Source organism: Arachis ipaensis, chromosome B08 (assembly GCF_000816755.2).
Source record: "Arachis ipaensis cultivar K30076 chromosome B08, Araip1.1, whole genome shotgun sequence".
Lineage (NCBI taxonomy): Eukaryota > Viridiplantae > Streptophyta > Magnoliopsida > Fabales > Fabaceae > Arachis > Arachis ipaensis.
The window spans coordinates 12,872,588-12,878,196 of record NC_029792.2 but is presented as its reverse complement, the minus strand read 5'-3'; the positions used below and the strand labels follow the sequence as shown (position 1 = coordinate 12,878,196).

Genomic DNA, 5,609 nt, shown 5'->3' with positions numbered 1-5,609 from the left:
GGATTTAATGACTAATTTATTATAAATTGAAATTTTATTTAAAAGTTTATCGTTGTCTAACAAATTATTGTATACAGTATCTTAAAGTACAAGAATGGAGCATTGTTTCAATTATTGACGACCGTTTACCATTGTTTTTGAATTTTAAAAGAATTAATGGGGCATTGTTGGAGGGATTGGAGCTTTGTTTCACAATTTGACATTGTTCATCTAGTTTTGATCGCTTGCCGGTAAAAGTATGTTGTTATCCGCTTTTTTAAACACATACGAATCATATTACAGGGAACATTGCGTCCAACTAAAAGAATGAAATGCATAAGAATCCAAGTATATGAAAGAAATTTCAGTGTTGTATCCTTTCGGTTAAAGTTTTCTTTATCGGATTTATAGAGGTTGACATTCAACATATACAGCTATGTTACCTTTGGACTAACATTAGTCTATAAAACAAGATATCTGTGTAAATATTTTACACATTTATGTGAAAAAAAATTATTTCCTCTTTTTTTATTATTATTTTCAATATAAAAATAAGTATGTAAATATATATAGGTGTAAATTATTACTAATCAAATACTAATAAAAAATAATAATATTTATTAGGCATGTAACATTTTTTTTAATAGTTTTTAATTCGAATATAAGAGCACAATGTTTCATCTCATATTATTACTTCAATCACTATCCTTAGAATTGGGTTTTTTTTTTCTTTAAAAAAAAAATGCATTTTTCAACTAGAGAAATCCAAGTATGGTTGCTTGAGTATGAAGCAACAGCAGCACATAGATTTATGACCAGCAATATGAATTGAAATGTAGCAGCAGTTCAAAGAATGAGGAAATGAAACTTGAAAGCAGAGATCATGAATGAAAACTATCAATGATAAAGTGTATTACAGAATCATCTCTTAAAGAATAGAGCAAAGAAGCCTATTTACATCATCATGAAGATTCTTTGGACGAACAATAACACGGATACGAGACATGATACGACATTGGACATGCAGACACACGAATTTTAAAATTTTATAAGACGAGGACACGATATATATATAAAATATAAAGTATTTTTTAAATAAATTACAAATAATTTTTTATATTTATTAGTATTAAAATATAAACTAATTTTTTAACTGTTTTTAATGTCTTCTTTTAACTATATAAAAGTATTTAAAATATTTTTTGTTTTAATAAACAATAATATATATTATTTCTAAACTCATTTCAAGAATACATGTTAAGAATAAGGTTGGACATGCTGATACGTGATGGTATATATTTAGGTGTGTCCAAGTGTGTCTGAAAAAGAATTTTTTATTTTTTATTAAGACAGGATTGGACACGGCAAACACGTGTGTCGGATGAGTGTCAATGAGTATCGTGTTCAAAATGTGTCCGACACGGAAACACGACAAATCAACGAAGTGTGCATGCTTCGTAGCTTAATACCAACCCTCTCAAGTTATAAAATTTGTTCAAAAGAAAAATGTATATGAGCATGAAAAATTACATATTAAAAATTTAATTTCTAGAAATAGTAAACCATTTGGAGAGAGAACAATCAAAATTATAAGGTAATTGTTCTGGTATCATTCCAAATTTTGATGATAAATTATCATTTAAGTATTATATGTATAATAGATCTTTTTTTACGTACTTTAATCATGCAAAAATAATTATCTAACATATGGTTAAAATTTGGATAAAAATAAACTTTCAAAATGCGTATTGAATATTTTATAGAAGTACATAAGCATTTTCACTTGCATGGTCGATGGTTGCTGCGGCACGCGGGGGAGGAAGTTGTGATGGCGCGACGCAAGAGAGAAGAGGACGAACGGCAGCTGCCCTTGCATGGTCGGTGATTGTTGCGGTGCGCGGGAGAGGAAGTTGTGATGGGAAAGTTCTTACTCCTGAGTGAGAACCAGAGGACTCTTACCTTGTTTGAAATTCATAACGTTCCCAAAATGGTAATTTATTCCATTCTCTACTCCAGGAGTTGGCACACTGTACCTAAGGCTATATGAAATTGTCTTTCTGGATACTAAACGTGCTTCCAATTGTTGCTTCTCCAAGGTGTTCTTCAGGACCTCCAATTCTAACGCTCAAGCTTTGAATCTGGTTGTTAACGAATATCATCCACATTGTTGAGATTGGTGTGTTTATGCTGGACGACGGCTAGTGAAAGATGGAAAATGCAGCTAAAGAAAGACGGAAAATGTTTTCTAAAGTAAAATTAGGATTAATTGGGGTGGTATTTTTTAATGGATTTTTTAAATTTAAAATTAATTTTACTTTTCTTTTTTAATTCGTTGTTCGCATTGTTTATTATATGGGTCGTTTTCTTATATTTTCTCTTATGTTTATTATTATCATTATTACTATTATATATTAGAGAGTTATTAACTTAAATAGTGGGATAAGATGCATACATAGCAATGCCACATAAACCAAGACCAGCACTTATGCCTGGTTTGATTCTTATGTAACCAGCCTCATCCCAATTAGTACTCTATGAATTCTTCACAATCTAATAATCAGTTCTATTAACCAATCGCAGTATCATCATGGTTAAGATTAGTTCCACAAACTCCATCAAAAACACCACTCAAATAGTGTAGAAAATCAAGCAAATTTGCTTGAATAGCAACTGAAACTGGTTGGTTATCCACTGCTTTTAGAAGTTCTGTCTCATTATTTGGTGGCACGCCATCTCATAGCCTTTGATTTAAGCAACTTTATAGGCTTCTTTTTTCGTATTGCATCTACCATATGTTGTTAAATTGTAAGAGTAGTTTTCTTCACTTGTAATTCCTCCATTTTCAAATATGAATTCAAATGCACCTTCCATGTAACCACTGGCACATCCCAAATCTCTACCATGTATGTCACAACCACTTCTAGCTCCGACATCTTACCACAAAATCCTTGGTCCTTGACAGGAGTAACAGCTCCTTTAGTCCCCCAATCTAAGATTTTTAATTTTAATAAATAAAAAAAATGTAATAATTACTGAAATAAATAAATTAAAAAATTATTACTGAAATTCGTGACTCTTTCTTATTTCGTTTATACTGTAAATAAGATAATTTTGCACGTATTTCGTTTACAGTGTAAAGGAGATAATACACGTAGACGTGACATGCGTATATCTCGTTTATACTGTAAACGAGATACGTACAACAATATCTCGTTTACAGTATAAATGAGATGCATACAATGAGACAAATTTTCAATAGCTATAAAAGGATATGTAACCCTTGACATTCTCACAAACATTTCATATCTTCTTCTGTCCCGTTTTTCTCACAAAAACAAGGCAATAATGGCCAGTAACAGCGTATATATAATTATGTGTCTACCTCAATTGTCGTATGAGAAATGGAGACAACGGGTTGATATTTGAGTGTGAGAATTCGATACTGTTGCGGACTCAGCATGTAAGTACGTTGTCGGAGTTGAAGAGTTTGATATTGAACAACCTCGGTGGAATAGAAACGAGGGAGGTTGGAAGGATGGGGTATAGGTTGCTGTTACCCATGGGTAATGGGGTTTTTCAGTTTCGACTATTTCGGCTTTTAGGGGGCAAGCATGTGCAACTCATGTTCGACATCCATGAAAAAATCATGGCGGAACAAGTGATGGAGCTTTCCGTCGAGGTTGGAGATGTTGATCGTGATGGTTTTGTACACTCGACCTATGTGCAGGACGATCGACCTCTCGCACTACCACCCCATTCATGTCGCCACTCTAGTGGAAGAGGGTGGAGGAGGGTGACGAAGAGTCTGATAAAGATTACATGGCGGATAGTATTGGTAGTAATTTGTCTGAAGGGGTGATGAGGAGGACTTTGTACCGGAGACGCCCGCCGAGACTGCGGCGCGCCATGTCTTGCCTCCTCCCACCCAATTCTGGCGCTATCGGCAGTACAAAGTCACTATCATACATTAGATATGGACGCCATGCATGAGAGGATTCCGGTTTTCAACATGGGGGAAGAGGATTACAACCTAGACAGTGGAGTAGAGTTTTGGGTCGGCCACAGATTCAAATGTCGAGATGCAGTGCTGCAGGGTGTGAAGAACTACAGAATTCGCAGGAGTACTGAGTACTGGGTGATCGAATCGGACCGATTAAAGTACCATGTGCAATGCCATCAAACTGCGATTAGGTGTCCATGGAGTCTCCGTGTTGCCCGTTGACAGAACCTCAGATATTGGTGAGTTCAAGTTTAATTGAGCTTTTAAGTAGTTTTGTGCAATATATTTAGTAGTTTCGAAATATGGCTGAACCGATGCTGTTTTATTTCGTTAGGGAGGTTCGGAGGGTTGGTGGAGTGCACAGTTGTTTAACACCCACCATGTCCCAAGACCATCGACAGTTCGATAGCAGTCTCATCTGCAAGGTTAGTTATACTACCGTTGATATAGTCCAACCCCTCCGTCAGCATCCTAGTCTTGCAAGGTGTGGTCCGAGCGAGCTATCACTTCAAACCCTCCTATAGAAAGGTCTGGATGGCGAAGCAGAAGGTAATTGCACAGATCTACGGGGATTAGGAGGAATCATAGGATACATGTAGATCCCTCTATCTAGTGGACACCACTGAAGAAATCTCTAGTAGATCTAGGACATCAATAGCGGAGTGCAGCCCGCGATGTCCGTGACGCCTCAGTGTGCCGCCGATCGACACAGTGACTGGTACGTCCAGGCAAGTACCGCCGAGCCCCAGGACAAAGCCCGGCACCGCCCAACGTCCTGAAGAAGTGGGAGCCAACGCAAGTGAACCAAGTTGTTCGACTTATTCGTCATCAGATATCCTCCGACCAGTAACATAATGTAGCACCTGGTGTACTGTAGGAGGGTCTTTAGGTCGTCTGTAGGGGGCATCTGGCGGACACGGTCCCGCAGCCACACAAGTTTCAGCGTTAACGACTCCTTCCTCTGCGCCGCCTACTGTGGAGCTACCGGAGGCCTGGCACCTAGCTCCACCAACTGCCACGTCTCCGTGTGGTACCACCTACCGAAGTCATGGAGGCAACCCCAACTAGGGCTCCGTGTGCGCACAGCCCTAGGTGGTACACCACGTCCTATAGGGTGATAGTGACCTCACCCCACGGGAGATGAAACGTGTGGGTCTCCGAACGCCATCGCTCCACGAATGCCGTAATCAGGGAATTGTCGAATGTGAAATCCCCGAGGGGTACCATGTCGTCGAATCCAACCTCAACCAGATACGGGACAATGGCATCGGGTGGAGGAAGGGTGTGACTCACTCGTCGGGGCAGTAGAAGGCGAGGCCTCTGAAATAAAAAAATATTCAGAATTATCAAAAAATAATTTTAAAACTTTTATTGGGTCTTCTACGTTTAATGGTCTTTGTATTATCAATGAATTTTTAAATAGGAGCCCATTTTTTTGTATTAAATTCTTACACCGTTTTTTAGTTTTGTAATTTGATCATTTTAGTATAACAAATATTAAAGTTACACAAATATTTCTTCCTAAATTAAAGCTATTTTAATTAAAAAAATATTTAGATCTTCAATCACATATTTTTAAGACAAATATTATTCTTTTAATTTTAACATATTTGAAAATAAAAATACTTAA

General features: G+C 37.0%; 1 pseudogene; it reads right to left on the bottom strand.

The window, feature by feature from the left end:
- The window catches only part of LOC110262434, a 10,141-nt pseudogene continuing 6,997 nt past the window's right edge, over window positions 2,466–5,609 (bottom strand).